Raw genomic sequence first — 10,869 nt, forward strand, 5'->3', positions numbered from 1 at the left:
CTTAATTGGTTCATGTCATGACTCAATCCTTCTAGAGAAGTGTTGAGTTGTTCCCAATAGTTGTTTGGAGGAAAATGCATCCCTTGAGGCATCTCAGGGATTTCTTGATGATGAGCTTCGTCATGCGTCTCTTGAGATCCATGAATGGGCTCTCTTGTTTGCTCCATCCTTTTCTTAGTGATGGGATTGTCCTCTTCAATGAGGATGTCTCCTTCTATGACAACTCCAGCTATGTAGCATAGATGGCAAATGAGATGAGGAAAAGCTAGCCTTGCCAAGGTGGAGGGCTTTTCGGCTACTTTGTAGAGTTTTAGTGAGATGACTTCATGAACTTCTACTTCCTCTCCAATCATGATGCTATGGATCATGATGGCCTGATCCACAGTTACTTCAGATTGGTTGCTAGTGGGGATGATGTAGCGTTGGATGAACTCCAACCATCCTCTAGCCACAGGCATAAGGTCCAGTCTTCTCAATTGAACCGGCTTGCCTTTTGAGTCTCTTTTCCATTGAGCTCGTTTCATACATATGTCCATGAGGACTTGGTCCAACCTTTGATCAAGGTTGACCCTTCTAGTGTAGAGGCGTGCATCTTCTTGCATCATAGGCAAGTTGAATGCCAACCTTACATTTTCTGGACGGAAATCTAGGCATTTCTCCCGAACCATTGTAAGATAATTCTTTGGATTTGGATTCATACTTTGATCATGGTTCCTAGTGATCCATGCATTGGCATAGAACTCTTGAACCGTTAAGATTTCGACTTGTTGAATGGGATTGGTAAGAACTTCCCAACCTCTTCTTTAGATCTCATGTCGGATCTCCGGATACTCATTTTTCTTGAGCATGAAAGGGACCTCGGGGATCACCTTCTTCTTGGCCACAACTTCATAGAAGTGGTCTTGATGGGCTTTTGAGATGAATCTCTCCATCTTCCATGACTCAAAGGTGGAAGCAGTTGCCTTCTCTTTCCTCTTTCTTGAGGTTTCTCTGGCCTTAGGTGCCATCAATGGTTATGAAAAAACAAAAAAAGCTATGCTTTTACCACACTAAACTTAGAATGTTGCTCGTCCTCGAGCAAAAGTAGAAAGAATAGATGAAGACAAAGAAGAGATGGAGGAGAGGGAGAGTGGTGTAGGTTTCGGCCAAGGGGGAGAATAGATGGTAGTGTTGTATGAAAATGAAGAAGGAAGAAGGGGTTTATATAAGGGAGGGAGAGGGGTTAGGGTTTGGTCATTTAGGGTGGGTTTGGGTGGGCAAGAGATTTTGAATTTGAATGTAGGTGGGGTTTACGGGGAAGAGTGGATGGATGTGAGTGTTGAAAAGGTGATGGAGAAGAGTGATTGAGGTGATTGGTGAATGATGTTTGGGGAAGAGTGTTATGAAAAGGTGTGAGAGAGAGGGAAGTGATAGGTGGGGATCCTGTGGGGTCCACAGATCCTGAGGTGTCAAGGATTTCTCATCCCTGCACCCTTTAGGCGTGTAAAATGCCCTCTGTATGCAATCATGGCGTTTAACGCCAGACTGCTGCCTGTTTTTGGTGTTTAACGCCAGCTCTATGCTTGTTTCTGGCGTTTAACGCCAGCTTTTCCTAGGGTGCAATCCTGGTGTTTGAACGCCAGACTGCTGCTTATTTCTGGCGTTCAACACCAGCTTCATGCTCTGTTTTGGCGTTAAACGCCAGCCAGATGCTCCTTATTGGCTTTTAAACGCCAGTAAGCTCTTCCTCCAGGGTGTGCTTTTTTTTCTACTATTTTTTATTTTTGTTTTTAATTTTTGCAATTTTTTTGTGACTCCACATGATCTTAAACCTAATAAAACATAAAAGAATAATAGAAATATAGATAAATAAAAATTGGGTTGCCTCTCAATAAGTGCTTCTTTAATGTCAATAGCTTGACAGTGAGCTCTCATGTCGCTTCACAGATATTCAGAGCATTGTTGGGACCTCCCAACACCAAACTTAGAGTTTGAATGTGGGGGTTCAACACCAAACTTAGAGTTTGGTTGTGGCATCCCAACACCAAACTCAGAGTTTGACTGTTGGGGCTTTTTTTGACTCTGTATTAAGAGAAGCTTATCGTGCCTCTTTTCCATGGTTGCAGAGGAAGATCCTTGAGCTTTAAACACAAGGTAATCCCTATTCAATTGAAGGACTAGCTCTCCTCTGTCAACATCAATCACAGCTCTTGCTGTGGCTAGGAAGGATCTTCCAAGAATGATGGATTCATTCTCATCCTTCCTAGTGTCTAAAATTATGAAATCAGCAGGGATTTAAAGGTCTTTAACCTTCACTAACACGTCCTCTACTAATCTGTAAGCTTATTTTTTTGACTTGTCTGCCATCTCTAATGAGATTCTTGCAGCTTGTACCACAAAGATCCCCAGTTTCTCCATTACAGAGAGTAGCATAAGATATATACATGACCCCAGGTAACACAGAGCCTTCTCAAAGGTCATGGTGCCTATGGTACAGGGTATTAAGAATTTACCAGGATCTTGTTTCTTTTGAGGCAGAGTTTGCTGAACCCATGTATCTAGTTCACTAATGAGCAAGGGAGGTTCATCTTCCCAAGTCTCATTACCAAACAACTTGGTATTCAGCTTCATGATGGCTCCTAGATATTGAGCAACTTGCTCTTCAGTTACATCTTCATTCTCTTTAGAGGATGAATAGTTCTCAGAGCTCATAAATGGCAGAAGGAGGTTTAATGGAATCTCTATGGTCTCTATATGAGCCTCAGATTCCTTTAGGTCCTCAATAGGGAACTCCTTTCTGTCTGGGGGACGTCCCATGAGGTCTTCCTTATTGGGGTTCACGTCCTCCCCTTCCTCTTTGGATTTGGCCATATTGATAATATCAATGGCCTTGCACTCTCTTTTTGGATTCTCTTCTGTATTGCTTGGGAGAGTACTAGGAGGAGTTTCAGTGATTTTCTTACTCAGCTGGCCCACTTGTGCCTCCAAATTTCTAATGGAGGACCTTGTTTCACTCATGAAACTTAAAGTGGCCTTAGATAGATCAGAGACTATGTTTGCTAAGCTAGAGGGGCTCTGCTCAGAATTCTCTGTCTATTACTGAGAAGATGATGGAAAAGGCTTGCTATTGCTAAGCCTATTTCTTCCACCATTATTAAAGCCTTGTTGAGGCTTTTGTTAATCCTTCCATGAGAAATTTGGATGATTTCTCCATGAGGAATTATAGGTGTTTCCATAAGGTTTACCCATGTAATTCACCTCTTCCATTGCAGGGTTCTCAGGATCATAAGCTTCTTCTTCAGAAGATGCCTCTTTAGTACTATTGGATGCATTTTTCCATCCATTCAGACTCTGAGAAATCATGTTGACTTGCTGAGTCAACATTTTATTCTGAGTCAATGTGGCATTCAGAGTATCAATTTCAAGAACTCCCCTTTTCTGTGGCGTCCCATTACTCACAGGATTCCTCTCAGAGGTGTACATGAATTGGTTATTTGCAACCATGTCAATGAGTTCTTGAGCTTCTGCAGGAATTTTCTTTAGGTGAATAGATCCACCTGCAGAATGGTCCAGTGACATCTTAGAGAACTCAGATAGACCATCATATAATATATCCAAAATGGTCCACTCTGAAAGCATGTCAGAAAGACACTTTTTGGTCAACTGCTTGTATCTTTCCCAAGCTTCATAGAGGGATTCACCATCTTTTTGCTTGAAGGTCTGAACATCCACTCTAAGCTTGCTCAGCTTTTGAGGAGGAAAGAACTTGGCCAAGAAGGTCGTGACCAGCTTATCCCAAGAGTCAATGCTATCTTTAGGTTGTGAGTCCAACCATGTTCTAGCTCTGTCTCTTACAGCAAAAGGGAAAAGCATGAGCCTGTAGACTTCAGGATCTACTCAATTAGTCTTAACAGTATCACAGATCTGTAAGAACTCATTTAAAAACTGATAGGGATCTTTTGATGGAAGTCCATGAAACTTGTAGTTCTGTTGCATTAGTGCAACTAGTTGAGGCTTCAGCTCAAAATTGTTTGCTCTAATGGCAGGGATTGAGATGTTTCTTCCATAAAAATTGGAAGTAGGTGCAGTATAATCACCAAGCATCCTCCTTGCGCCTTCACCATTGTTATTGGGTTCGGCCATGTCTCTTTCTTTTTCGAGATTCTCTGTAAGGTTTTCTCTGGATTGTTGTGCTTTAGCTTCTCTTAGCTTCTTCTTCAGAGTCCTTTCAGGTTCAGGATCTACTTCAACAAGAATATCGTTGTCCTTGCTCCTGCTCATATGAAAAAGAAGAGAACAGAAAAGAAGAGAAATTCTCTATGTCACAGTATAGAGATTCCTTTATGTGAGTAGAAGAAGAAAAGAATAGAAGAAGGAGGAGAAAAATTCGAACACAAAGGAGAAGAGAGGGTTCAAATTTTTAGATGAAGAGAAGTGTTAGTAATTAAATAAATAAATAGAAGAAGATGAGAGAGAGGAGTTTTCAAAAATTGTTTTTGAAAAATGGTTATTGATTTTCAAAAATTAAGAGAAGAAATAAAATTAAAATTAAAATTTGAAACAATTAGTTAATTAAAAGTATTTTGAAAAAGAGTTAGGGTGATTTTTGAAAATTAGAAAGAGAAAAGTAGTTAGGTGGTTTTGGAAAAGATAAGAAATAGTGAAACAAACAAAAAGTCAATTAGTTAGTTGAAAAAGATTTGAAATTCAATTTTGAAAAGATAGGAAGTTAGAAAAGATTTTTGAAATCAATTTTGAAAAAGATATGATTTAAAAAGATATGATTGAAATTTGTTTTGAAAAATATTTGATTTTTAAAATTAAAATTAATTACTTGACTAACAAGAAACTAAAAGATATGATTCTAGAATTTAAAGATTGAACCTTTCTTAACAAGAAAGTAACAAACTTCAAATTTTTGAATCAATCACATTAGTTGTTAGTAAAGTTTTTGAAATTTATAAAATAAAATTAAGAAAAAGGATTTTGAAAAACAATTTTAAAATTTTCGAAAATAAAAAAAGGAAAAAGAAAAGATTTGATTTTGAAAAAGATTTTGAAAAGATAAGATTTTTAAAATTGAAATCTTGACTTGACTAACAAGAAACAACTTATTTTGAAAATTTTTTGACTAAGTCAGCCCTAAGATATCAAAATTTATGAGAGAATTAAGGAAAAGATATTTTTTTATTTTTAAATTTTTAATGATGACAGAGAAAACATAAAAATGACTCACAACATAAAAAATTAAGATCAAAACAAAGGAAACATGCAAGAACACTATGAATGTCAAGATGAACACCAAGAACACTTTGAAGATCAAGATGAACATCAAGACTTATTTTTGAAAAATTTTCAAGAAAGGAAAAACATGCAAGACACCAAGCTTAGAAATTTTCAATGCTTAGACACTATGAATGCAAAAATGCATATGAAAAACAACAAAAAACACAAAACAAGAAAATATGAAGATCAAACAAGAAGACTTATCAAGAACAACTTGAAGATCATGAAGAATGCAATGCATGAATTTTTCGAAAAAATGCATAAATTAAAAAAAAATACAATTGACACCAAACTTAAAATTTGATTCAAGACTCAAACAAGAAACAAAAAATATTTTTGGTTTTTATGATTTTATAAATTTTTTTGGATTTTTCAAAAATTACTTTTTGAGAAAAAACGAAAACAAAGAAAAAATTTTTTTGAAAGATTTTTGAAAACTTTTTGAATAGAAAATTACCTAATCTGAGCAACAAGATGAACCGTCAGTTGTCTAAACTCAAACAATCCCTGGCAACGATGCCAAAAACTTGGTGCACGAAATTGTGATCATCAACAATGGCGCCAAAGTCTTGGAGCTCTCAAACGTGAATCACACTTTGTTACAACTTCGCACAACTAACCAGCAAGTGCACTGGGTTGTCCAAGTAATACCTTACGTGAGTAAGGGTCATTCCCACGGAGATTGTTGGTATGAAGCAAGCTATGGTCATCTTGTAAATCTCAGTCAGGAGGATTCTAATGGTTATGGTGGTTTTTGAATATAAGGATAAATAAACAGAAAATAAAGATAGAGATACTTATGTAAATCATTAGTGGGAATTTCAGATAAGCGTATGGAGATGCTTTATCCCTTCTGAATATCTGCTTTCCTACTGCCTTCCTCCAATCATTCTTACTCCTTTCTATGGTAAGCTGTATGTAGGCCGTCACCGTTGTCAATGGCTACTTCCCTCCAAGTAATACCACAGACAAGGTTTAGACTCTCCAGATCTCAGGAATGGCCACTAATAATTCTAGCTTATACCACAAAGACTCCGATCTTTTGGAATGGAGGCTAAGAGACACGCGCTCGATCTAAGGTAGAACGGGAGTGGTTGTCAGGAACGCGTTCATAGGTGAGAATGATGATGAGTGTCATGGATCATCACATTCATCATGTTGAAGTGCAGTGAATGTTTTAGAATAAGAATAAGCTGAATTGAATAGAAGAATAGTAGTAATTGCATTAATACTCGAGGAACAGCAGAGCTCCACACCTTAATCTATGGTGTGTAGAAACTCCATCGTTGAAAATACATAAGTGATGGTCCAGGTATGGCTGAATGGCCAGCCCCCATGAAGTGATGCCAGGGCCTCTAGGCTAGTTTCACTGACCTTTTCTTTACTGTTTTAGGGTAGTTTCATGCATTTTCTTAGTGAATAAGGCAAGTTTTGGGTGAAAATACACTTACACATTGATTCAAGCAACTATTGTGAATTTTGCATGAGTTCATGAGATTTTTGCTAGAATTGCATGATAACTTGATGATGCATAATCTCATGACTTTGGCTAGAGCTTTGATGCACTTTAATTGCTTGGTTTCAGGATAAATGAAGCATGAAAGAACCACGTTAGCATTCACGTTAACTTAGTTAACGAGAACACTAACGTGGAATGGCAAGGAGCTTGCAACGTTAATGAGAAAAGTGATCACCAAAATGCCTGCGAAGCCATCCATAGCTCATGTTAATAGCCACGTTAACTAAGTTAACGTGGTAGTTAACGTAGAAGAAAAAGGGGAACTCCACATTAACAAGAAACGTGAACACCAATAACGTTTCTCTCCAACGTTAGTGGTAAAAGTGAACACCACTAACGTTGGGAAACTAGGCAATGCCCCACGTTAGAGTTCACGTTAACTAAGTTAACGTGAACTCTAACGTGGGGCATTGCCTAGTTTCCCAACGTTAACGTGAACTCTAATGTGGAAGAGGAGCAACAACGCCAACGTTAGTGACACTCACTTTTGTCACTAAGGTTGGATCATTAGCATTGCCTACGTTAATTCTCACGTTAAGATTGTTAACGTGAAAGTTAATGTGGAGTTGAATTCAAAGAACCAACGTTAGTGACACTCACTTTTGTCACTAACGTTGGGAGATGGCTTCATTTACTACGTTAAGAGACACGTTAACTTAGTTAACGTGAGTCCTAACGTAGGAACTTTAGGCAATTGGAGCGTTAGTGACAAAGGTAACTGTCACTAACGCTCTCGAAGGTGAGGAACACCTATGTTAAGAGCCACGTTAGCTAAGCTAACGTGAGACTTAACATAGGGGCAAGAGGCAAGCCAACGTTAATGGGAAAAGTGAGTCCCATTAACGTTTGCGAAAAGGGGCACAAGCCAACGTTAATGGGAAAAGTGAGTCCCATTAATGTTGGCCAAGAATTGAATAGGAGACGTTAGTAGTCACGTTAAGACTACTAACGTTGGAGTTAACGTGGGTATATAAGGGTGGAACGTTAGTGGAAAAAGTGAATGCCACTAACGTTCTCGCACCCAAAAATGTAACTCAACATTAATCCCACTAAATGCCCAAGCCTAACTCATATTTCTCTGCAAGCTGGGCCCACTAAAGATGAGAACTGCTTCAACTCAAGGTCCAGAGCCCACATCTAAGACTTGAAGAACTCACTAGAAGATCATGAGGAGTAGTATATATAGGGGTAGTTTTGAACTAGAGAGGAGCTTGGCACTTCTGGGCACTACTCTCTATAGATTTACTTTTTTCTGCACTTTAGCATGGATTCTTCTTTTCTGCTATTTTTCATTTCTAGAGCTATGAACAACTAAACCCCTTTCATTGGGTTAGGGAGCTCTGTTGTAATTTGATGGATCAATTATAGTTTTCATTCTTCTTCTTCTTCTTTCTTTTCTCTTGATCTTACTAGAAAGCTTTCAATCTTAACTTAATTGGTTAGTTGTCTTGGAAAAAAAACTCTCCATAATTGGATCTCCTTTGAGCCTTGGAAAAGGGATGAGGAGATCATGCTAGAAATGCTTTCTCATATTGGACCAAATTGGGGTTTGGATGGATATTGTGACATGTAATCCTACCAACACTTTGATTTGGGAATACATGTGGTATAATCAGTGACCACACTTCATCTCTTCCCATGAGCAATTAAATCAAGGAATTGGGCAATTGTTCAAGCTTAGAGAGATTGGATTGCTAAGGAATTAGGATCCAATCACTTAAGATTGCCAAGGAGATCAATGAATGCATTGATTGAGGAAGAGATGAGAATGAACTTGATCCGGAGAATACAACATCTCCTGAACCCAATGATTTCCCCATATCTTATCTTACCCATTCTCTTTACTTTCTACCATTTAATTTCATGCTTATTACCCCAAATCCCCATTTAAGATTCTGCACTTTAATTCCTGCTATTTACTTTCCAGTCATTTAATATTCTGCAAATTCCAAATCCAATTTCTGCTTAGCTCAACTAGCACTTTCTTCTAACTAAAATTGCTTGACCAATCAATCCCTATGGGATTCGACTTCACTCTACTGTGAGTTTTACTTGACGACAATTCGGTATACTTGCCGAAGGGAAATTTGTTGAGAGACAAGTTTTCACGCATCATGAAGGTCTAAAATTGCATACACTGATTAAAGATCAATCAAAAGACAAGACATGAATAATAAAAAGTTCTATTTATACTAAACTAGCTACTAGGGTTTACAGAAATAAGTCTAAGTACAGAAATCCACTTCCGGGACCGACTTTGGTGTGTGCTTTGGCTGAGCTTGAGCTTTACACGTGAAGAGGCTTCTCTTGGGGTTAAACACCAAGTTGTAACGTGTTTTTGGCATTTAACTCTGGTTTGTGACGTGTTTCTGGCGTTTTACTCCAGAATGCAGCATGGAACTGGCGTTGAACGCAAGTTTGCATCATCTAAGATCGAACAAAGTATAAACCATTATATATTGCTGGAAAGCCCTAGATGTCTACTTTCCAACGCAATTAGAAGCGCGCCATTTGGAGTTCTGTAGCTCTAGAAAATCCACTTCGAGTGCGGGAGCTCAGAATCCAACAGCATCGGCAGTTCTTTTTCAGCCTGAATTAGATTTTTGCTCGGGTCCCTCAATTTCAGCCAGAAAATACCTGAAATCGCAGAACACACAAACTCATAGTAAAGTCCAGAAATGCAAACTTTGCATAAAAACTAATAAAAACATCCCTAAAAGTAGCTAGATCCTACTAAAAACTACTTAAAAACAATGCCAAAAAGCATATAAATTATCCGCTCATCAATATGACATAAATCTTGACTTTTCACTCCAAGTTTCTCTCTTTGATTTTTCTCTCAATGGCTTTTTCTTAATGCCTCTCTTTTATGCCTTTTATCAATAAATAGAAACAAAGAAAGATATAACATAAAAATAGAATACTCAAAGATTAACCATGAAGGAAATGATGCTGCACAACTTTAATGCTATAAGTTAAACCTAATTCTGCACTCTATGTGAAAGCTCTCTATCTTGGAAAACTCTTTTTTTGAAGTAGAAACACTGTCCAAAATGCTGAACTCTTACAGGGAAGCTCTCAATAAAACTTAGAACTTTGGTTCTCTCCCCTTAAACAAAAGTGAAGATTGTTTTCCTTTTTGTATGGACTCTATTTCCTCAGCTAAGGCTTGTTCACAAGGTCAAATTCTTGAATATCGAGCTAGCTAAAATTTTCCTTTCTTTTTCTTCCATTTGTCCAAAAAATCAGAGATTACAACTCATTGTTAAGCACGATAGCAGAGGGAAGAGCTGTAGCGATTAGCTTTCTTAGAGAGCTTTACAAAATCCAAGGCTTAATCTTGTGCTTTGTCCCTAAGTTTTATTATTAACCATTGATTTATAGTAGAGCAAGAGAGCCAACAACTTTTTCAACTTACTCGAAATAGTGGTGCAGAAGAAAGGAGAAAAAAACAAGTAATTGACTTGCATGCAAATGGAAACAAATTACCTTTAACCTTTTTGATTGAGCTTAACTTGCATTTGTTGATATTGATTTGACATAGCCTCCTTGATTAGCTTTTCTTTCTTTTTCTTTGGCCATTAGTAAGAGAAAACTGAACTCCTTTTCTTCTTTATGCTTTACCCAACGTGAACTTAGCAAAAGTTTAGGGTTGCTTCACCTTTGGCTTGATTGGCATTGGGTTGGGTTGTGGTTTCAATTTCTATTCAGCAACTTTGGAATCACTTTGCTTTTATATTTAGGCTACTTGTCTTCTATGTTTAGGCTACACAATGAATAGGGGTCTACAACACTATCCAATCACATAAAAAGCATACTAGGGTTATCAACCCAAATAATACTATGTTTGTCATCACCAAAATATTATTATTTGTTTACTAAACTCAACAACCCAAACTACAGAATCAAGGAGCATAGTAGGCACAGTCAAACCCATCATACTCTTATCTCGGACGATTCGGCGGAGTGGTGCCTCACTATTGACTAGGGACATCCACAAGAAAATAAGAGAAAAGAGGTTAGGGATTTTATTAGGGACCTGAATAGATCTATTCATAGATCATGGGTCTTATGTGGTGACCTTA

The 10,869-nt window shown here is 37.8% G+C and overlaps 1 non-coding gene across 1 annotated transcript; it reads left to right on the top strand.

Annotated features, from left to right (window-relative positions):
- Positions 1-3,612: 3,612 nt before the first annotated feature.
- LOC112713691 (small nucleolar RNA R71) lies at positions 3,613-3,720 on the top strand. The gene has a single exon (XR_003158661.1). It is a non-coding gene; the product is annotated as a small nucleolar RNA R71 (small nucleolar RNA).
- The last annotated feature ends 7,149 nt before the right edge of the window (positions 3,721-10,869 follow it).

Source organism: Arachis hypogaea, chromosome 9 (assembly GCF_003086295.3).
Source record: "Arachis hypogaea cultivar Tifrunner chromosome 9, arahy.Tifrunner.gnm2.J5K5, whole genome shotgun sequence".
Lineage (NCBI taxonomy): Eukaryota > Viridiplantae > Streptophyta > Magnoliopsida > Fabales > Fabaceae > Arachis > Arachis hypogaea.